The sequence below is a fragment of the Octopus bimaculoides genome, chromosome 2, assembly GCF_001194135.2.
Source record: "Octopus bimaculoides isolate UCB-OBI-ISO-001 chromosome 2, ASM119413v2, whole genome shotgun sequence".
Lineage (NCBI taxonomy): Eukaryota > Metazoa > Mollusca > Cephalopoda > Octopoda > Octopodidae > Octopus > Octopus bimaculoides.
The window spans coordinates 51,966,998-51,991,826 of record NC_068982.1 but is presented as its reverse complement, the minus strand read 5'-3'; the positions used below and the strand labels follow the sequence as shown (position 1 = coordinate 51,991,826).

Below are 24,829 nucleotides of genomic sequence, written 5' to 3'. Positions count from 1 at the left end.
TATATATATATATATACATACGTGTGTGTGTGTGTGTGTATAAAATTGCTCTCACTATATAGGTGTATATTGATTTCAAATTTTGGTACAAGTTCAGCAATTTCGGGGATGGCAGAAGTCGATTACATCGACTCCGGTGTTCACCTGGTACTTCTTTTATCGAAACCGAAAGGATGAACAGCAGTGTCGAACCTCGGCGGCATTCGAACTCAGATCGTAAAGTCGGAAGAAATGCTGCTAAGCATTTTTTGGGGGGCCCTGTAATGATTCGGTCAGTTCGCCGCCTTCGTGTGGTGACAGTTTTATTTACATGTATATGTCAACAACAATAACAAAAAAGTGCTAGCATACGAAGTTATGTTGTATATATGAATTAAATCTTATTTTAGAATTTCATTCAAATCTAGAACACTTATTATAAGAATATAACATTTGTTGCAGAATAAGTTGCTTTTAGTTTTTACATTTTTCCAGTTTAAGGGACTTAAAATCGACCAGTACTTTGTTATCAATCCCCGTTGTAATGGAAGATCGAAGATGATCACGGCAGGATTTGAACTCCTTCTGAATGCTTTAAAAGCATTGTTGCATAATTAATATATTCAGTTGCTGAGAATACGTGTGTGAACTGAACGCAAGTTGTATTCATTTGGTTGAATGTGGACATGCTGCTGTGTGACTATAATAAGGTGTGACAATCCCGCCAACGCAATAGCTACATTAAGGTATTTTCCGTGTATATATATATATATATGTACGTGGGCCTGTGTGTGTGTGAATCTGATTATGGGAATACATATGAACAGTAAATCACAACTGAAAGTAAATTCAAATAACTGTCACTTAGCTCTGTACATGGTATTTATTATATTTTTAGTACAAGTACAGGATCTAAAAATTTATTTTCATTTCGCATATACTCATACATATCACATGTTTTGACTTTATTATGTCTTTTGTTTTCAATACTCATTTAGCTCCCACCACCACCACTGGCAAGCAATTATTTTTCTTTCACACATACACAGACATGAGATTTCTCTCTCTCACACATACATTCAACTATACGCAACATATAAGAAAAGTATATGTGCATACGAGTAAATAAGTATACACGTGTAGTTTTATTTACTTACTCGAAAGTGGCGTCAGGGATTCTGCTTACAATGAGAAACTAATTTTATACTTCATAGTAAAATTATAAGTGATTTACTGGGCGAATATTGAACGAATATTACAGACTATTAGTGTTTTTGATTAGTTTTTAAATCTTTCCAAGATACAGGACATTTAATATCTAAAGAAAGCTATAACAGTGAGTATATTCTTTTTGTTTTCTTTTCTTTATTCATATCTATATATTCATCTTTATCTCATAATCTGACACCTGTTATACCATCACACTTCCTAGGAAATTTTGACAACGTTTCTTGCAGGAGTTTTATTATTATTATTATAAATTTTGCTTCCCCATTGGTACAGAGGAAACAGAATTGATAAACTTTTTCTAAACACTGAATGTTTCTGATATTAATGTTGTTTACAAAATTGTATCTTTCGTAATTGTGAGTCCGATTGAGCATCACCATGAATGTGACATACACCGGCATTCTTTCGTATCTATCTATCTATCTCCATATGTATGTATACCCAACGATACAACTTTTTTTTCTCTGTAATATATATATATATATATATATATATATATATATTCACTTGTTACTCATAAGTTTTAAAATACATACGCTTAATTAACTTGCATATTATTTGCAGGACAGAATTGTATGTAACGTCCAGTAGCAAAAACGTTCTTTAAATGAATGGTTTTTAGATCGTAAACCCGAAACAATTATGTTAACAGATGCTGAGTAAATAACAGATTTGGAGAAAATTATTTTAATAGATTCAGTTTGTGTTAGAGGAATGTTTGGGATCTTCTGGATTACAAAATTATATCTTTTTATCTTTCACTGGTTTCACCCTTTAGACTGTGGCCATGCCGGGGCATCGCCTTGAAGGAATTTTAGTTAAATGAATCGACTCCAGTACTTTTTTTAAAACCTGGTACTTATTCTATCGATGTCTTTGCCGAATCGCTAAGTTACAGAGACGTAAACACACTAACGCCGGTTGTCAAGTGGTGGTTGGAAACGCATACTCATACAAGGGGCTTCTTTCAGTTTCCATCTACCAAATCCACTCATAAGGCTTTGGTCGGCCCGATACTATAGTAGAAAACACTTACCCAAGGTATCACGCAGTGAGTCTGAACTTGGAATCAAGTGGTTGGGATGCAAATATACAAATAATTGTTTTTTAAATTGTCGTGGATAATGCTATATAATATGTATTTCTATTAACAGTATCCCTTGTCAAGAAGTTGCTTCTGGTCGGGCAGATGACTAAATAAAGCGAAGAAAAACTTATAATATAGCAATGTGATTTATCCTATGTGCATTATTTTTCTTTGTGTAGTTCCCATTCATACACATTAGGCTGCCTATGAATAATTTCGGTGTTGAGTATCTATCTGTCCATCAAATAAATAGTTTGATCTAAACCGAAGCAAACTGTTGTTATAAATATATGTAACTCTTGTTAAATGTATTGAGTGCTACTGTCGTTAGTCCATTCACCTGTGTGTGTGTCGGAGGGTACTATACTTTGCAGCATTTACTTTGGTTCTTTACGTTCCGAGTTCAAATCCTGCCGAGATCAACTTTTCCTTTCAATCTTCTGTGGTCAATAAAATAAAGTGTCAGTCAAGTACAAGGATCGGTATAGTCGACTGTTCTACCGTTTACTGTCAAATTTCTGGCTTCGTGTCTAGAAAGTCTATATTTCTATATATAAGAGTATAGTAGTTCTTTCTGAAATTCTTAAGGAAAAATGCAAACCGACATCAGGGTGATGGATAGCAGAAATAGTAGAACACCGGTGGAAATGTCTTGCTGTGCTTTTATTCTCATCAGGTTTTATTTTCATTCTTTTAGAGCCGGTAAAGTTCTGTGGGCCAGAGTTGCTTGATTGAGCTGCAAATAGCGGATTAAGCTGCTTTTCTTGAGGAAAGTTGGATATTTCTAACTTACAATTTCAATTTCAAAAATTATGTATCCTATTGAATATCATACTAAATTACTAATTAATTAGATCCGCCCTACAGGCAATCCTTATTTATATATTTTTTATTTACAAGGAAAATTTTCATTTTGGGCTGCTTCTTTTGAAAATTTGATGCTACATTTTATGAAATGGATCTGAAAACTCCGTTGTACTCACTTCCAAAACTTGTAACTTTACCCAAAGTTAGAAACAAATGCATTACGGTCGAAAACTATTTACAAAGATAAACGTCCTGTAAGAGTAATTGGCGCGAAAATTAAACCGTAGACTTACTATTTGAATCCTGTTAATGTCGATATTATCTTTCATTGGACCGGTAAAATACTTAAATTTTTATTGACCATAACCTTCGTTTGGAAGTTTCTTCTTAGCGACTTAGATAACTATTAAAAGTAACCAAACAGAAAAGAGCCTAAAAAATGTATTATAAATTACTCTTTCCCCTCAAAATTTGGTAGAGAAAGAACATGACAATTTGTTGTATATTAACCCCTGGTCAGCTCTGATCAAGGTAATCTGTAATCAAAGTTATTCCAGCTGTGACTACTTTGTCTTTTCAAAGGTTTTTAAGTCTACATTATCTATTGTCTTTTTTTAAAATTCAAATTGGTAGGTTGCGATATGAGATTTTGACTGCTTTTCTGAGCCACAGCACCGCTGGGGTCCGGTTTTTCTTCCAACACACTTTCTCTTATAGACCGTTTCTCCCAACAACGTCCTACACTTCTGCTATCTTGACTTCGCATCTATGGACCATTCCCATGTATCTAAGACACTTCATGTTAAATCTGCACAGAAACTTTGAACGCTCCTATAGAGTTATACCAGTCTTGTTTTCTTCAATAGTAAAATGTAAACAATAACAACAAATAACTGCACTTTACTTCCAATAAACAAGTGCACCACGCAACTATAGCTATCTTGACATCCAAATGGTAAACATCACAATCATTGAAGATTTTACCCGGCGAACGTACATCGTTATCTTATGTTTGTATCTGAAGTACTGGCTTTTCTCTTTAGAGCTGGAAAATACTTCAGACTCCAACAGCTATTAACCCTCATTGGAGTACTGTTCCTACCGCTACCGCTACACCTGCAGACACTCAGAGAAAGATCACTCGACTGGTTGGCATTAAATACCTAGAAACCTATTTTCGCCATCTATATTACCCCCGCTCCAGAATCCTCAACCTTAGAACTTCAAGTAAAACATGCAGAGAATTCATTTCTATGCACATGTTTTACCAGAAGTTATCTTTCAGTGGTTTAAACGCAACTTAGAAGTACCCTAGAGTTTACAAAAGTTACGGTCCTCCTCAGATTTAACAAAAAGAAAAACTAATAAAATAAAAACTTTTCTAGCAGGTTGTGTGATCACGTAGAAATTTCCTTGTTGGTTCGAAGATAAATGATTGAGAGAGGCATGTTCAAACGAATGCCCTAGCTCCTCCGTCACACGTTCTTTTCTTTAGTTCAAGAGGTAGGAACGAACGTAAATTTTTGATTTCCTAAAGTGATTTCATTCTAATGTTGCACCATTCTTAACCTCTCTCTCAATGTTGCAAGTGTCATTTCTCTATATATTTCGCCGCTATTTACCATAGCTTTTGTGGAGGCGCAATAGCCCAGTGGTTAGGGCAGCGGATTCGCTGTCATAGGATCGCGGTTTCGATTCACTGACCGGGCGTTGTGAGTGTTTATTGAGCGAAAACACCTACGGCTCCACGAAGCTCCGGCAGGGGATGGTGGCGAACCCTGCTGTACTCTTCCACCACAACTTTCTCTCACTCTTACTTCCTGTTTCTGTTGTGCCTGTAATTCAAAGGGCCAGCCTTGTCACACTGTATCACGCTGAATATCCCCGAGAACTACGTTAAGGGTACACGTGTCTGTGGAGTGCTCAGCCACTTGCACGAGCAGGCTGTTCCGTTGATTGGATCAACTGGAACCCTCGACGTCGTAAGCGACGGAGTGCCAACAACAATCATATGCTACACAGGATATGTTTCCCTGACGTCCTTGCATCATACATGATTACACATTCCCATATTCTTAACCACCAGAGTAACTCGGGGCTTATGTAAGGAAAGCTTTATAGTACTCAGAACGTATGAAACAGGGACTAACCAAAAGTTTGAAAACCAGCATAGACATAAAAATGGTTTGGACAGGCAAGGGGTTAAGTGTGAACTAACTAACGCACGAGAATCAAACATTTTTTGATCATTTGGAATTAAGCTCAAAGAAGACATTGTCATTAGCGTTAATAACAATTTTTATTAAGGAAGGATTGCGAAATTATATTAATTAAAAGTTAAATGGAGACATATAGTGGACTGAGTTTGATCTTTGTCAGCTCTCGATGTTTTGGCCTTAGATCTCTTTACAAGATAAAACAATAGAGAACATAGTTTTTGTGTAAAAACTATCCACTGATTAAGTAATTTAAAATAGCGACATTGCAAAATTTCCCAGAGGTGCTGACTATGAATAGGAGAAAGAACATTGAAGAAAAAAAAGGAGTTAAATAGACACAAATAAACTAAACCTCTTTTCCCTCTAGAACTGAAAGCCTTTCCGCTTCCCAGTACAAATCGTTATTGTGTATTTAAACAAAAAGGCAGTTTCACTGGTTTTTCGAAACAAAACTGGCGATAATACTAAAATGAGTCAGTGAAGGGAGTCTTTTACCGGTTGCCCAACCTCCTAGAAGCGACAGCTGAATGTCCCGCAAATCATTCGAACGCCTTAGAAAAGAACACATCAGATGCATATAGAGAACAGTAGATGTCGAAGCATACATAAAGCTATAAATAGCATGTAAATAAATATTGGATTGAAAAAAAAAAAACCTAAGTCAACGGCTCCCCGTGTGACTCGAACCCATATATAGACACGACAAAAAGTTATATACATACACACGCATATATACGTATACATATCTCTAGACTTATATAATATGCATATATTATATTCCAGTTCACAAACGTTCTTTGTCTTTATTTTTCTCCCTTCCTTTCTTAGCTTGTAGTCTTTTTTCCCTCGCATCTCTTCCGTTTTACTATACCGTTTGTTAATCTTTTAGACTAGTGCGTCCTTTTCTCTCCTCAAAACAATTACTATCACAAATGTCGATTGTGTTGTGTGTACATTAGTATTTTATCTTCTTTTTTATTTATTATCTCACCGTTTTGTCGCAATTTATGATAATATCTTTGTTTAAACCAGTTATTTCTAGATTTACTAAAGCAAGCATAGTGGTTGACAGTTACACCGTTAAAAAAATTTTCTTATCATAGTTCATTCTCTCAGTCTCCCCAACATGTATTCATTTATATAATGTACATGTCTTCCAAGCTAGCTTTTAAATGATCTTTCGAAGTATGTACATATAAGATAGCAAGACCGTACGGAAACTGAAAGATAAATATAGAAAATATTCGACAATAGTTCTGAAATCCGATTGAGTCTAAAATGAATTATATGTAATATATATTTAAACTGAAGTATAAATTACACAGGATAGTAATAGTTAATGCATTTGAGGAATGATGTGGAAACTTTCTAGGCATTTGTATACGATGCAAACAATGTCTATACCTACACACCGTCACTAGGGTTTTTGAGGAAAGATGCAACCAAGAAATATACTATTGATAATTTCTGATTCATAACTCTGCTGAATGCAGGATGTAAGGTTTTGGCCAAGGTGCTAGTAACAAAATTGGCGCTTAGCACCAGTAGAGTAATGGGGAAAGCATGGGAAGCCCTGTCCACAACATTCTCCGCTTCATGTAGTGGAGGATGTGGATAGGATGGGTAACAATCTTATTTCGATGATGCTCTGATCAGTTAGGATCAATCGAGAGCTTTCAAATGTGTCATCCATCATACGTGGCAATAGTTCTCAAAGCAACCAATTTCAGACTTATTTTAAGAGGCTGGTTTGCTTCAGTGTACAGTGGCATCCGTTTGGTTACCAAATTGACACCTATTGAAGTTGTTTCGATTCACACACGCCATTTGTATCATCTCTTTCTGTAAGTACTGACGCTTAAGTCAGTTGCGAAAGGCGGAGTTGTTGAAGAGAATTCCGATCAAATCAAGACGTGGCATAAGCGGACACCGTCGAAATGGTTTCAGACACCACAGAGGTGATTGGTATCGTTGTAAAGATGATGCTATGACAAGAGCCGGTTGGCTTGTTGCTCGACATCAGAGGGAGCAAGTTCATGTCACCAACCAACGTCCGTGAGTTACTGGATTAATAACTTAATTGTTTAGTTGCTTGGGGTTTGATCTAGTCCAGACCTCTACTTGGATAGAAACAGCGACGAAACAATGAACAAGGATGGCTAGTCTCACCCAGAAATGAGCTGAGATGAAACTATTTCTAAATAGTCGGTCAGGGCTAATGGATGCATACATCATTTCCTTAGCCGCATTACTGTTTGACCGTCGTACCTTGCTCCATTTTTTATCTGACAAGTTTGGACCATCTGACGGTTCACTTCTTGGAGAAAGTTCGCATTCTATTGATCAGACAGTCTATCTACTACCAACACCCTCAGCACAGACGACTCGATAATCTGTTGCCCATGGTTCACAGACATGCACTAGGGCTTAAGCATCTACAGAGATTTCTGGTCGGTGATGTGGTCGATCTTTGTTGGGCACAATTTCTCACAGCTCAGCTAATCCTGAAATCCTTGATCAAGCGAAAATCAAGACTAGAAGGCTGACATCTGGCATGTTGTCAAGCATTCACAAACCTCTACTGGTCGGACAACAAGGCTGGTTGAACTTTCACATTAGCATTCTGTAAAGAACTAGGAAGAGAAACTATTTATTTCCCTTCGCCCTCGAGGAAACTCAAGATGTCTATGAAACCAACTGGTTGCAGAGGACTCTCGAATTAGGAACTATAGATAACTTCCAGAGATCCCTGGGCGAGCAGTAATATCAGGGTCATTGTCGGTTCAAGATAAATTTTACAGACACGAAAGTGTCATCAGCCGGGCCTGTCATAGATGCGCGTAAAAGGATGAAATCGTTCTGCATTCGTTTATTTGGTGTTCGAATATTGTTCACTTGTCAAATTTTATGAAATAGCTGCTGTCACGCGTACTATGGAACCGACTATTAGCCGGTCGAATCCATCATAAAGATCGCCCCACCACCTTTCTGTAACAATGAAGAACAAATAGGTTCTCTCTGTCTAGTGGCCATGACAAAAGACTGTGTGTGGTGAACGCGACTTTTCAAGTTTCATTTGGAGAAGAAAGTGAGGCTGGCCTCAAGTAAATTTGCTGAAAGGTGGATGAAAGCAGCAAGGGATCTTTTTTAAAACGGGGGCCACATTTTTCATTAATGTTTTACGTAGTGTTTTTGGTACCGAAAGACTTTCAAACTTCGTATACTTATCTATTTTGTGTTATAGAACACAAAAATATTTTTGTATTTGAATTTATTTCATGTAAAAAATTGTCTTATTTCGATAATTTCAACCAATCACTGACAAGTATTCAGTTGTTTACATTTACTTCTTTGGCTGATTAAGCGGTGTAAAGCGTATTTAATTTCCATAGCTTCGTTTTGCTTTTTTCTTTTTAAATTTGTTGTTTTACCCTTACCCTAACCCTAACCCTAACCCTATCACCGATAGAATTGTTTCAGAATCGTTTGTTTATGTAGTCGGCACTTAATGTATATCGGCTGAATGGACGTCAGTGATTGGTTGAAATTACAGAAATACGACAACTTTAACATGGAATAACTTAGGGATTTCTTTTTTTTTTAAGAAGACTAAGAGAAAAAGATGTTTTATATGACACATTCTACCAGTGTTCCAAGTTTCAAAGTGTTTCGTTAATGAAAAATGTGGCCCCCGTTTTAAAAAAGATCCACAGCAAGTGTGGTCTGAGTGAATGGTCGGTCTACTTTCTGCATGCAACTGTCGGTCGAAGATACGACAGCTTTCAGAAGGCTTTTACCCTAAGCACTCAAGGTGATCCTGACTGGTCCTATGCAGATGGCAACCCTTCTCGTGGAACAGTACCATATTTTGTATAATGTATATACCATTACTTTTCATTTCATTCCTTTCTTATATACTTCCTCCACCCCACTTTTTGTAAACTATCCCTGTTATGTTCTTTCATCAGTTGCCCTCGTAGCAATGTAAGAAAAGATTATTACTAGTAATTGTGGTAGCAATAGTATTATCAATAGCATATCATCAAGAAAAATAGTCAATCCAGTTTTACTACTAAAAAAACAAAACAAAAAAAACTCTACAATATTTACCTAAACTGTAAAGAAAACTGTTTTCTGAGACATAGGTGTTTGATTTGCTAATTTAAGACTGGTATTCTTCGCCGAGGAAAATAGCATGTAGTCTCCTCGGTCTACATGCTATTTTCCTCGGCGTTTATCTCTCTATATAGGTTTGTGGCTTGTCTACTTTTTTCTTGTATATGTCGTCAATATGTTTAATTAAATAGGCTAACATGTATTTATATTATAAATATTTGCACAATGCTCGTACATTTAAATATAGTCATTATACATATATAATAGCAATGCGAATCGGGTGGCTATTCTTTCTTTCTTCCAAATCAGCTGCTTGATTATATGTCAAAATTTTCGGTGCTTTCATTGTTTATATATTTTTTTTATGTCAAAGTTTTTAGTTCTTACATATTTTTTTGTTGTTGTTACCATATTTATTATTGAAAGTTTATTTTTACGCTCGTAACTATCGTACAACGCTCAGTGACAGCAATAAATAGATACATGACATCTGTTACTAGTTTAAAGAATTGTATACTCGAGTCGTAAAGAATGTGAAATTATTTTTATTCCAAGTTTCAGAAATAGCTAAAAAGTTAAAATAGAGGCATTGACAGGCTATCTGTAATCGGTAACACATTTACCCGGCAAGTGACACATACATGGTTCGAATCTCATCAGCAAGCTCGTTTCTCCCTCAAATTGGGACTTAAGTATATCATATACATATGTAAAACATTGATTATTTATTTCAGTATGTAGTTCGAGTTTATAGTCAAGTAATCTCTTCGTGTCAGCAATGTTTACGTTCTAGATAGACTTGATTTATTTTCACTTTTATGCATCTTACTAATCTTAATTTGCGCAAAAATCTTTTCGTTATTGTAGCAAGGATATTTATTACAATATGGCAATAAGTACTCTATATGATGGTCGCTCCCGTTGGCTTCGACGTATGGTTGTTTGAAGGAGAGGATTTAAAAAAGAGTGGGAAAAAGAGAAAACTTTTAGAAAGAAAAGAACAAAAGACGCTGCATCTATTTGCAATGGATGCGTGAATGTAGTTTGAATCCAGGTATGGATTTTGCTATGAAGTGACAGTAGGGACACTGCTGATTTTGATTTTGCTTGGGATTGGGCAGCAAACATGTCTATTGATTGCAGAATATAATTCTTTTGTTGTTCTTCTTCAACTCAAATTGTTTTGATGCATCCTGACACATTTTACGCCATGCAGATCGATTTAATGACTTTCTGAAGATGTCAAGTTAAGGTGTAGAGACTTTAGGGATTACTTCAACTTACCCTTATACATAAGGACCTGTGTGTGTGTGTGTGTGTGTGTGTGTCAGTGAGACAAAAATTGTTCCAGTAACGACTAATGAGAACGCTAGAAGCATTTCTATCTCATTAGGCATTTTCAATAGCGTGTATTCACAGCCAACCACATGCTTAGTTAGTTGCTATCGATATATACGAAAATGCAGAATAAATAGTCGCTGGTGTGATGACTAGCCGCCTGGTTGAATAGAAATCCGTTATATGCAATAAAAGCAGTATATGTATCACACTTAATGTAAATAGATCGTGATAGGCAAATTTACTGCGGTTTTCGCCTGCGGATAATATATCTTCACTGTTTTTTTTATATATCGGTGGCAATAAATTCCGGTCAGTGGTTCCCCCATTCACCATATAGCCCGAACCTAGGCGCTGTTCGACTTCTCGACTTCTACTCGTTAAAGCCAATGAAGGACAGTCTTCGAGAACAGCAATTTGATGATACGGATGAGGTGAAAGTGGCTGTGAAGAGTAAGTACAACGGTACACTCTTCAATTTGCTCAAAGAAGATCCGAGAGTCGGCTTCAACGACCGTGTAAATTTGCTGTTTATGATAGAGACTATGTTGAGTAGTACTTTTGTACAGAGGAAAAGTTACTCCACCAATATATGCAGTTTAAGCGACCTGTGTCAGTTGATAAAAAATATTATGCTCACTTTGGTATAACTCTCGTGTGTATGTATTTATGCATACATAGTGGTAAATTTAAGATAAACGCCAGTATAGATATTTAGTTCTCATGTACGTTTCACCATTGCAGATATTTGAACTGCTATGGTGAAACGTACGTAGAAACTGATATTTATTTTAACTATCCACTACATACGTTCTATTTACCATAATTAGAAACATGACTAAGTACAGTGGTCGAATAATCGCTATACTGGAAGCTTATTGGATAATGAAAATCTTCGTGGATATCTCATACAGTAGTAGTCCTAGATCTAACTGTACACACAATATATATATATATATATATATATATATATATCGTTATTTATTAGCTATAAAGCTACATAAGTGACTCAAAGACTTAGCGTTTCGTGCTTGGCACTTACCAAACTTGATAAGTGACACAGTGGCGTTTGAGCTCAGAACCCATCAATGTCTTTGTTGTGAGTTCAGATCCTATTGGGTTTAGTTTTACCTTTCTTTGAAGTTTAGAAAATAAATACCACTGATAATACTGCATCGAATATCTTGATCGTATCTCATTCCCTTGTAAATTTTTGAACTTGTGCCAATGTAAGATATTCAGTATTGTTTTTTTATTAAATATTTTAATCGGTTCTTTTTTTAATTTTGTTCTTATAACAAACCTTTGCCAAAATAAAATATAAGGAAATGCTCATTATAAAAGGAAGTTGTAACCATTCAGAATTAATTTACCATTTTGATTATAAAATTTGGGCAAAAGTCCTATTTTTCCATTGAAATTTAATAAATTAAGTATTGAAACTTGTGTTTTGTTATAGAATATATTTACCACCACTACCACCATCATCATCATCATCATCAACAACAAAGCAGTGAGCTGGCAGAATCGTTAGCACCACGGACAAAATGCTTCGCGACTTTTTTTCCGGTTTTACGTTCTGAGTTCAAACTCCACCGAGGTCCACCTTGCCTTTCTTCCTTTTGTGGTCGATGAAATAAGTACTTAAGCACTAGGATCAATGTAATTGACTAGCTCCCTCTCCCCAAATTTGAGGCCTTGTAACTATAGTAGAAGGAATTTTTAAGTTAGTGAGCTGGCAGAATCATTAGCGCACCGGACAAAATGATTAACGATATTTCTTCCGGTTCTTTACGTCTTGTGTCAAAATTTTGTTGAGGTCGACTTTGCCTTTCATCTTTTCAGGGTTGATATAATCGACTTGCCCACTCTCCTCAAGGGTGCTGGTCTTGTGCCGAAGTTAGAAAGAATTATTATGATTTGGCCGTGAGCTGACAGAATCGTTAGAGCATTGGAGAAAATGCTTCATTACATTTCTGAGTTCAAATTCCGCTGAAGTCAACTTTGCTTTACGTCGTTTCATGGTCGATAATTTAAGTACCAGTCAAATACTAGGGTCTATGTAATTGACATGCTCCCACTCAAATTGCTGGTTTTGTACTATAATTAGAATTATTATGGCAGAGCCCCACACTCCTAACAACTCTACTCTACCCCATTGTAGCCAAGTATCTCTTCTGTTGTAAGACAGCTATCTCTGACCCTCTATCATACTCGAACCTCTCGCCTGGCACACGGCTACTTTTCTAAGTTCCTCTCCTTCTCTCAACCGAGAGGTCCTTGTTTGTCTTGCAAGCCACTTGGTGACCTCGCAGGTACTGGTGACACGTAAAAAGCACCCGTACCAGCCCCACGTTAAGAGCACTCGTGCCAGCGTCACGTTAAAGTACCCACTATACTCTCATGTAGTTGGCGTTAGGAAGGGTATCTAGCCGTAGGAACGATACCAAAACAGACGATTGGGGCCTGATGCGTGCCTCTGGCTCGTCAGTTTCTGTAAAACCGTTCAACCCGTGTTAGAATAGAAAACGGATGTTATATGATGATGATGATTATTATTCAGAGGAAGGCTGCAGCTTGGCAGAATCGTTGAAGCGGCGAGCTGGCAGAGTCGTTAGCACGCCGGGCGAAATGCTTAGCGGTATTTCGTCTGCCGTTACGTTCTGAGTTCAAATTCCACCGAGGTCGACTTTGCCTTTCATCTTTTCGGGGTCGATAAAATAAGTACCAGTTACGCACTGGGGTAGATGTAATCGACTTAATCCATTTGTTTGTCCCCTCTATGTTTAGCCCCTTGTGGGCAGTAAAGAAATAAGAATCGTTGAAGCGTCTGAAAAAAAAATACCTTGCAGTATTTGTTCTCGGGAATCTCCGAAATCGCCCGTCAGTATCTCTTGATTTGCTTCATCCAAAAAAGGGCCTACATCTTCCGGGCAGATATAGTTTATTCTTTCGTAACCTGTTCTTGTCGTTTTCCTCAAATATACGATCATCTAAATTTTTTTACGTTGTACAGATTTAATTCTTGCTCTATCCACAAATTGGTTGGTTTAGTTTCCTCCAATTCATATAACAACTCAAGTAGTCACTTGTTATTGTTTTTAATAAAGCAGTAAAAATACTCGAGTCCCAGTGTTTGGACTTTTCTTCCAGACTTCTTGAAGGTTTCTGAGAGGGCTGTCTACCCGTTTTCTTCTTTTTTGTTGTTGTTGTTGTTGCTTCTTTTCCTTCCTATTGTCCTCCGTATCTCTTCAGGTTGCATTGATCCCCATTCTCGCAGGTAAGCTGAAGTAGAGCTGTTAGGAGCTTCGCCATAATCTACCTCCGATATTTAACTCGAAGTGATCTCCTCTGTTTAAATGTGGGCATAACTTTTAATTTAATGTGAATACAATTGCGAATAGAGGCAAACATTTATTAGAAGCTTTTTTTTTTGTCGTAACTTAACATGGCGACAGGACAAAAAGAAAAAAGGAAAATACGTCCCTTCAATTAAGAGAAGTATCTAGACAACACACACACACATTATATAACGAAAGTTTTATGATGCACTGCAAACCATAATCGTAACCCTAATGACTGATCCTCAACCCAAACACTAACTAAATCTAAACTCTACGCCTTAATCCTAAATCTAGTTCCTATGGGAATATATAAAAATATAAATTCTTTGTAATGTCAATAATAGATGGATTGGCTAAAATTACAAAAGGATGGGGGGGGGGGGAGAAACGAGCGAATATCTGAAGAGATTTTATCTCAGACAATTCCACAGTATCATGCCTTGTAGCGGTGTGTATGCATTGAGTATGATGTACGGATGACAATTATTATATAAATTATGTGTTACGAATTAAAAGGCTATTAAAGTCTATTCTGTACTTTGTAGTATCTAAATTGATAACGGTGAACCTAAAAAAAGGGACTTTGCAGTGTTTCTTTCATTTTGCCACTACTCTTTCAAAAGCTGTCTTCTTTTACTCAGTATCTCTTTAGACTGACTGTTCTCTAATGAGAGAAACCTCTACATCAGACATGGGCAACCTTTTTCGAGAAGTAGTTGTTGTTGGCACTCCGTCGCTTACGATGTCGAGGGTTCCAGTTGATCCGACCAACGGAACGGCCTGCTCGTGAAATTAACGTGCAAGTGGCTGAGCACTCCACAGACACGTGTACCCTTAACGTAGTTCTCGAGGATATTCAGCGTGACACAGTGTGACAAGGCTGACCCTTTGAATTACAGGCACAACAGAAACAGGAAGTAAGAGTGAGAGAAAGTTGTGGTGAAAGAGTACAGCAGGGTTCGTCACCATCCCCTGCCGGAGCCTCGTGGAACTTTAGGTGTTTTCGCTCAATAAACACTCACAACGCCCGGTCTGGGAATCGAAACCGCGATTCTATGACCGCGAGTCCGCTGCCCTAACCACTGTGCCATTGCGCCTCCACTCGAGAAGTAGGTCGTGCTACTAAAAAAAAATTCAAAGCAATTTTTCGTCGGGCCTGCCATTCAGAAAGTCCTGCGGATCGCAGTTTGCTCTTGACTACCCTCCCCCAGCCTACTAGAAGTAGCAGCTAAATTTCCTCTAGCTCCTTCCAGAGAAAGACGTAATGATTAATGTTGTCCAGGGTTGGTAGACGAAAAGTTAAAGAAGCCCGTCGTGTGTGTGTGTGTGTGTGTGTTCCATCACCGCTTGACAATTGGTGTTGGTGTGTTTACATCTCCGTAACTTAGCAGTTCGGCAAAAGTTACCGATAGAATAAGTACCAGGCTTTAAAAAATAAGTCGATTCATTCGACTAAAACTTCTTCAATGCGGTGCCCCATCATGGTCGTAGTCTAATGACTGAAACAAAAAAAATAAATATAAACAAACGGTAAACTGAGAAGGTGTAAAAGGAAAGGTTTTAAAATACCTTGGGATTGACAACGACAATAGCTGAGATAGCTGACATATTTAATAAAAGAAAACTCATTGTATTCAAATCATTCAAGCGTGGTAAAGGATGGGATTTGTTGCAAATTACACGATAGGAAAACGAAATAAAGAAAAAAAATGAAAAATATGAAAGTATATATTATATCTCGTGATATATGTAAATGAATCTGTTGTTACTTCAAAGGGAAAAAGTATACCCAACATTTTTCTTACCATCACCAACCTCACTCGGTGACACAGCAAGAGTTCTCAGCAGTTGGTAGCAACAGGGCTGGCTCAAGGTACCGGCAACTCGAGTAGTCGCCCGGGTCGCCATGTGTTACGCTGATGGTCGTGGAAAATTCTTTGTCTTTGTCACGCCCTCTTTGTCACGCCAAAGAGGGCGTGACAAAGACAAAGAATTTTCCACGACCATCAGCTTGTACACACCGAAGTTCAGCTTCTCCGGGGCGCCAGCAACCCTAGTGGCAAAAATACTTTTGACACTCCCAGGAAAAGTAGGCCACAGGAAACACCTACGCTCGGAGACGATTGTTCCTTATCGCCCCTACCTTGCTACGCTTCTGTCAGCTACATTTAACCCTTCCGCATTCAGATTTCTCTGTTAAATATAATACTTAATTATTCACATTGATTTGAGTTAGTCATGCATTACCTTGTAACTTTGAGATTTCAATCATGTGATTGTTTATTTTTGAAGTAATATTGTAGCGGAAGTGTGAGCGGCCAAAGCTAACCACTTTGAAGACAAAACAGAATATTCTGGCCGGATAAGGCCGGTTTAAAAGCTAAAGGGTTAAGTAATCACGCGATGTTCACTTCCAAATGTGATGCGCCAGTGATCACGAAGTTCCATAACTGGAACTCAACTTTTCAGGATATTTTCGGTTTGAGCTACCTCTTCCAATTTCATTGAAAATTTCTACACAACTGTGTAGTCTTTTATACTGATTACGAAAACCATATATATATACATATATATATATTTGAAAGTCACGAACTTTTAAAGATGGGAGTTATTTATTTTTTTTTTTGTAATTTTAACCGATCAGTTAAAGCCGTTTTCGACATCCCATTCCATACACAATGTTATTTTTATATATAATACTCAGAGCAAATAATTGAAGATTAGGATTTAGTTTTAAGGCTTGTGACGCACTGCAAAATTTTATTGCAAACGTTGTTTCCTTCTGTTAAATGTTCTCGTTTTTAAAGATTTTGTTTTATAACGTTTATATCATTAGTTTCTCTAAAAATAATTTGTTGTGATTCCCAAACAACCCCAACACTCACAAAACCCTTGGAACTTTCCAGAATAAATTAACTAAAATTTCAGTAATTGGCGTGAAAAACTATATCTATGTCGAAATTTTAAATAGAATTTGGAGAGGTAGTTAAACCAAAAAGGATCTCTTTTTACAAACTCTTCTCAGAAAAGACTAGTTAAAACTCAACACTATGAATTAACGAAATATTGGCGGCTTTTACTGCACTTCTGTAGCATGTTTTTCTTACCTCTACGCTATCCTATTTACGGCTTGCGGGAAATTGGTCAAAATGCATTTAATCGAAAGCTGTTGACCGAAAAAAGAATTAATCGAAGTAGCAATTACTCGAATCAATTATATTGTCACATTAATTTTTATTTTATTGAAATGTAAAACATGACAAAACAAAAAAAGTCTGTAGTCTGCGTGTAACGTTTATGTTTACAATTTAATTATACTAGTTTTTACACTGTAAATATAAACTCACACGCCCATGTACGGTTACCCATAACTGGAAATAACAGCTCTCTTTGGTAAATTTCTGTATTAACACCCGCACGATTACACTAAGAAAATAAAAACTCGGATTTTTTGCGTGGAATCAAGTACCCTGACCTCCTAATATGCTGCAAATCCCTTATTTTGGTTCGGAAAAGGGGGAGGGGGAACCCCTCCATCTCGGAATCATTGGAAATTTTTTTTTCGTTGAATGAATTCCTGTGACCAAATATGCTACAAAACCCTTTTGGCGGTGCGAAAAACGGGGTGAGGTGAAGTGGAAGCCTCAGAAATTTCACTCCCCACTCCCATTGATCTTTTCACCCGCACGATTTTCACTAAGGAAAAATAATCCGATTTTTTTTTTTTTCCCTTAGTGAAAATCGTGTGGGTGTTAATACAGAAACTTACCTTGACTTCTTCGTACAGTGAAAACATTAATTTTCATGTTACATGAAAGAAAGAAATTTCGTGTTACACAATTTTAGGTTACCTCAAAACTTCCGTAACATGAGGGATACTTGTATTATATAAATAATAAGTTGTTTCAACCAAAGGTACCGCATAAAATATTCTTTTGTTTCCAAAGGGCCTGTCTGAAACGTTAAAATTCTTTAGCTCGTCTCACAGACGAATTTACAGAAAAGAAGAGACCGATAGAATAATTACCAGGTTAAAAAAAAAATGCACTGGAGTCGACTAAAAATTCAAGTCGGTATCCAAAATAACAAAGAAAAAGGGAAATACATTTCGACTAATATCTTTTGATTCTTATTTGTGATTTATCATTGATAACACCATGAAGTAAATTTATACAGGAGGAAGTGAGTGAGTCAGTGTTAATGTATTTCTCAAAGGCGTTTAATTGAATGAATTAGCTTCAACCACTTATCGATTAGACTGGATCGCTGATAGTTTTTCCTGTAGCTTCACGTTACCTCGTCATGTATTTCAGGATTCATAACTGAAAAGTATATAATTTTAGAAACCTAATACAGATTCAAGGTTTCTGCTTAAAATGATATTTTGCACCTCGGAAATCGACGAAAATAAGGCGCGGCTGTGTGGTAAGAAACCTGGGTACATTCCCACTGCGTAGCACTTTGGGCAAGTGTCTTTTATTATAGCTCCGCGCCGACTAAAGCCTTGTGAATATATATTGTAGACGGAAACAGTATTGGTTTGCCTACGTCATCGCAACTTACCGGTTCGGCGATAGAGACCGGTAGAATTTTTAAAAAATAGGCACTGGAATCAATTTGTTCGATTAAACCTTTCAAGGTGGTGCCCCAGCATGGCCGCAGTCCATTGATTGAAACAAGTAAAAGATAAAAGATATTGTTTTATGTATTTTCAACAGGAAATTCGTTTTCCCGGTTAGTGTTTGTGCCTCACAAATCATCACCAAGGAGACCTGTATCTGTTTATTGATCTTTGTATGCTACCTCTATTGTATGTTGATATTGCATCTTTTACCATTGTCACTGTTATGTTTAAGCTAATTTATGAGTTGAATTCATTTTATTTCCTTTCGGACAAACATTTAACTTCAGATGAGTCAGATTTGTTCAACTTTTTTAATCAATAACACACAATAGGGTATAATCAGCTTTTAATGAATAAAACAGATTTATCAACGAAGCATAGGAACTTATCAGAGAACATAGATATTAAATTATTAATTAGTCTAGCCATTAACCTACATGTCTGAGTCGTTTGTTGTATATTGGTTAAAATGGACTTCGGTAAACAAATTAGCGAATCTGAGAGATTTAGTTTTTCGTTCGGATGTCGGTATATTCAATTTCGGAAGTATATTCGTTTCAAATTTTGGCACAAGGCCAGCAATTTGGAGGTGGGGAACGGCAAGTCGATTTCATCAATTTCAGTGCTCAGCTGGTAATTATTTTATGGACGCCAAAAGGATGAAAAGTAAAGTCAACCTCGGCGGAATTTGAACTCTGAACGTGAAGACGGACAAAATGCCGCTAAACATTGTGTGTGTGTGTGTGTGTGTGTGTGTATATATATATATATATACATACACTCACACGGTGGGCTTCATTCCGTTTCCGTCTAACAAATCCAATCATAAGGCTTTGGTCGACCCAAGGCTATTGCCTCAGAAGTCACTTGCCCAAGGAACCAGATTGAACCCGGAGCTATGTGGTTGGGAAGCAAACATCTTACCACATATCCACGCCTTATATGAATACAATTTTCTGCATGTAACTACCAAATGCCAACGTGCCAATCGGTTTTTTTTTTATATATTTATCTTTTTATCTTATCTCTTTTATTTCTTTTTTTTTTAGTATTTTCCTGAGCATCATTAACAATTTTCCTTTTGTGTTAGTTTTTGAGACACTATTTTTATTTTTATGTGTCAACTAAAAATAATTACAGCTTTATTTATATATTTCCCCCCCCCCCCCTGCACTTTGTCCTGTAAAATACGTTAAATTTTTGCACAATACATTCATTATAACAATGCAACTTTGTTGTTTACAATCGTATTACTGTTGATATACAAATTTAGACGTTAAGTTCGGATAAGTTGCCGAACAAGTTGGAAATTGCAGCTAGATTCTAACGCTCACAAATATGAAGTAGGATTATAAATCCGTAAGACGCCTTACATGTGAATTCTTTTTACAAAAGGGAAAATAATGAAGTCGTAACGCTGATTTTAGAGGAATTAATTATAATCCAGTAACGGATTACTTTGGAGTTTTGATATCTTTATATGCAGGTGTATAGGACGTTCTTCTTCTTCTTCTTCTTAATCCTTTTTTCCCCTTGTGGAGCATAGGGCCTCAACAATTATTTTCCACTTTTTGTGGTCATTGCCGTGTTTCTTGGCTGCTTCCCATGTCAGGCCGGTGGTCATGAGCTCGTCCAAAATGCTCTACTTCCATGTCTGCTTCGGGCGCCCTCGCTTCCTTTTCCCCTGCGGGTTCCAGTCAAGTGCTTGTCGTGTCACATTTGAGGGTACTTTCCGCAGTATGTCCGTTCCATCTCCATTTCCTTCGTCTAATCTGAACATGTATGGGATCCTGGTTGGCCCTTTCTCCCAGGTCGGTGTTTGGCACTCTGTCGAACCACTTCAGATGGAGGATCTGCTGGAGACATTTGTTGATGAAGGTCTGGATCTTCTTGTAGTTGCTGCAGGCGGCTCTCCATGTTTCAGAGCCATACAAAAGCACAGATTTTACGTTTGAACTAAATAAGTGGAGTTTAGTTCTAGTTGAGATGGCAGTGGACTTCCATACCGGCCGAAGAATAGCGAAGGCTTGCCAAGCCTTCTTGCTTCTTGCAGTGATGTCCTCGTCTGATCCACCTGATTTGCTGATCTTGCTTCCAAGATAGACAAACTCACTAACTTCTTCCACAGGTGCCCCCTCGATTGTGATTGGCTCTTCCTGCTTGTTGTTGATACGCAACACTTTTGTCTTCTCCTGGCTGATCCTCAAACCCACTCGCCGTGAAGTTTCTCTCAGACGGTCTACCTTATCTTGCATTCTTGCAGGCGATGTGACAGTAGCGCGAGATCATCTGCGTAGTCCACGTCTTTCAGCTTGTTCATCAGTGTCCACTGAATACCTTTCCCGGAGATAGCGTAGGCCGTCCTGATGACCCATACCAGCACGACGAGGAACATGAACGGTGACAACAAACAGCCCTGTCTGACTCCCGTGCTGACCCTGAATTCCTTTGACAATCTCCCAGCATGGATGACCTGGCAAGAAAACTACTAGTAGAGTAATCGAATAATACCCACGATCTTCTCTGGCATATCATAGTGTCGTAAGATGTCCCAGATTGTCTACCTGTCTACGCTGTCAAATGCTTTTTCAAAGTCGACAAAGCACACTTCCATTCCATTGTCTGCTCCACGATGACTATGAGCGTCGCAATCTGGTCCATACATGATCTCTCCTTTCTGAAACCTGCCTGCTCATCTCTGAGTTGCTTGTCAATGGCATCTTTCAATCGCTCCAAGATGATTCTTGTAAGGACTTTGCTTGGAATGGAAAGCAAAGTAATTCCTCTCCACTTTTCGCATTGTTATAAATCCCCACTCTTCGGCAGCTTCACCAAAAGACCCTTCTTCCAGTCGGTTGAGATCTCTGTCGTTCATACCAGGTTCAGCACATGGTGCATATGATCGATCATCTCTTCTCTTCCTGCCTTCAGTGCCTCTGCTGGTATGCCGTCCACTCCTGTCGCCTTTCTGTTCTTTGAGCTCTTCACGGCTTTGCGGATTTCTGGCTTGTTGATTTCTCCAATGTGGATATTGAGCGGGATCCCTGGCCCCAATTCTGGCGGATCTTGAGGTGGAGGGCGATTAAGTGTTTCTTAGAAGTGTTCCTTCCATCTCGCCAGTTGGTCCTCAACGGAAGTTAGCATTGTCCCTTAGTGGTCTGACGGGGTTGCCTCTCCTTCCACTCAGTAACCTTATTGTTGCATATAGTGCCATCAAGTCTCCTTTCCACGCTACTGTTACCGCTTCGTCAACCACTTCATTGACGTGACGGGGAGGCTCGCGTACTCTTATGATCCTTAGAGCATGTGCCAGTGGGAGACGTGTTCCCCTGGTAGGTTCAACCTTGCTGGTTTGGTCGAAGAGGAGGAGTCAGACTAAAGTATACACATCGGCCCTCCAGATTCGGGGGTTGTGCTATAGGCTAATATCCTATACACGTAATAAAAAAAAACACTTGTTACAGAAACTAACAACAGTTCATTTAACACTAATTCAGTTCTTGGGAGAACCAGGGTTCCGATCCGGAGACTGGTGACGCGCTGTAGCCAAACCCATTAGGAAGCTACAGAGCCGAGGACAACCTTGAAGGGCGGTCCAAAGCTGCTCTAACAGAAGAAGCCCATCTTTCTTGGAACCTGGAATGTGAGAACACTCCGAGAGACACGAAGGTGCGCACAAGCGGTGAGGGAGGTGCACCAGTATCACCCCACGCTACTCGACATGTGTGAAGTAAGGTGGAACTCCTTCGGAGAGATCAAATTAGAGACAGGCGAAACACTTCTCTACTCGGGTAAAGCCAATGAAGAGGACCAGCATGAAGCTGGGGTAGCACTGCTGTTGTCGAAGGAAGCAGCAAGGAGTCTGATGGAGTGGGAACCGGTGTCTGATCGCATCATCACGGCCAGGTTTGAGTCCAGGTTCCAGCAAGTGTTCATCATTGTGTGTTATGCACCTACAAACAATGCGGAGGAAGACACAAAAGACCTCTTCTACTCCAAGTTACTTGTATCTAATGCGACCGTATTACAGATGGGACACCGAGTGTATGATGCAACATACACAAAAAATATGGCTTAAAGAAAAGAGAACAAAAATTTAAAGAAATTACTTAAGATAAAAATTTTAAAAGCTTAATAAACTTCACAAGCTTCAAATTGAAATATTCACACTATTCGGCCATTTCTTCGGATTTATGTTTTCAACAACGGAAATTACTATTTTGTCAAAAATAACAGCATTTCTAACTTTTTTTTATTTCACCCCCACTCCGTTTTTTTTCTGCATGACTTATTTATTTATTTTTTTTTTCGGGATGGAAGATTCTGTGTTTGGAAATATGGAGATTATGATTCTAAAAAAATATATCAATAATCAATTCCAGTATAAGGCCCGAATATTTGAGGGAAGGGGCCAGTCGATTATATCGACCCCAGTACTCGACTGGTACTTATTTTACCGACCCTGAAAGAATGAAAGGTTATGTCGACCGCGGTGAAATTTGAAATCAGAACGTAAAGGTCGGAGAAATGCTGCTATGCATTTCATCCGGCGCAATAACGATTTTGCCAGTTTACCACTTTAAATTGATATATAAAATAACAGAAAATAACAAAATAAATGTCTAATGCTGATTCTTTACGATCATTTTCCACATTCAGTTTGGGATCATAAGTAGAAGGAATGCCAAAAACCTGTCGTATTCAGTTACGTTCTTCAGCGCTCTGAGTTCAAATTTCCACACGTCAATTATACCTTCCATCTTTCAGATGTCAGTTACATAAGTATCGATGTTTTAAATTAATGCTAACATACTTAAAACAGGAAGCATTGAAAAATTAACTGGAAAATAATTAGGCGTAGGCATTACTGTGTAGTTAAGAAGCTCGTTTTGCAACTACGTGGTTTCGGGTTCAGTTCCACTGCGTGGCATCTCTGCCAGGTGTCTTCTACTAAGCCCCCTCCCCCGGACTGGCCAATATCTTGTGAGTCAATTTAGTTGACGGAAACTGTGGAAGCTTGTCGTGTGTGTGTGTGTGTGTGTGTGTCCTCTACCGCCTGACAACTGGTGTTGATTTGTTCACTCTTAGCAGTTCAACAAAAGAGACCAGATAAAATAAGTACCGGATTTCAACAACTTAAGTACAGTGGCCGATTTGTTCGACTAATACTTCAAGGAGATGCTCCAATATGGCTGCAGTGCAATGACTGAAACAAGTAAAAAATAAAGGATAAAAAGAACCCAGTATGGCCGCAGTCTAATGACGGAAACAAGTAAAAAGGTTAAAAAAAACCCCCAAAACAAAGAAACAGTATTAGCCACCGATTAATACTGTATTTCAGCAAACACTTGAGGTAACCCAGGATAGGTTTCGGTTTTATTATGATTATGATCGTCACCCAAAAAACATAGATTTCACTGTACTTGTCAAAGCAGTGATGGGAGAATAACTAATGAGATGTATAGCAATGTACAAAAAGAAAGCTAGAAAAAATTAGAATTGTTAGATAATAAATTATACAGAGGCGCCAACAACATAAAAAACAATAGTTGTCTAGACAATTCTAAATTTTTACGCCTACTACTGTACATTCTTGAATATATACTTTGTGAATCTCCCATTGCAACCATCTTGGCAAGTACAGTGAAATCTATGCTTCGCTGAGGATAATCACAACTAATAAGAGCGAAAACGTGTTCCACTGACAGAAAATGGTATACCTGCACAAGTGTGTCCTCCAAATTTGTTTCCTCATAACTTTCAGAAACATGGATATTTTTAAATGAAATTTTCTGCAAATACCTTTCAGATGGTGTAGATTACAATTATATCGAAATTTAATGTAAAAAACCAACACAAAAATAAAACTGGTGGGTGCACGCACAACGCATATATCTACAAAATGAAACTCGAACTTGTGAATAAATTACGTGATGTGTGTCAATATGTGTGCACGCCCACCGTTTTTCTTTTTGTTTTCTTCTCACATTAAATTCCGGTATAATCGCAATCTGAACCATTTGAAAAGTATTTGTAGAAAATCTCATTAATAAATATCCATTTTTAAGGCGGCGAGCTGGCAGAA

At 37.9% G+C, this 24,829-nt stretch overlaps 1 protein-coding gene across 1 annotated transcript in view; it reads left to right on the top strand.

Moving 5' to 3' along the window:
* The first annotated feature begins 810 nt into the window (after positions 1–810).
* The window catches only part of LOC106867406 (tripartite motif-containing protein 2), a 146,690-nt gene continuing 122,671 nt past the window's right edge, over positions 811–24,829 (top strand). Inside the window, exon 1 of the mRNA XM_014912271.2 lies at positions 811–1,315. The gene's annotated coding sequence lies outside the window, so the exon portion shown is untranslated. The remainder of the gene's footprint in view (positions 1,316–24,829) is intronic.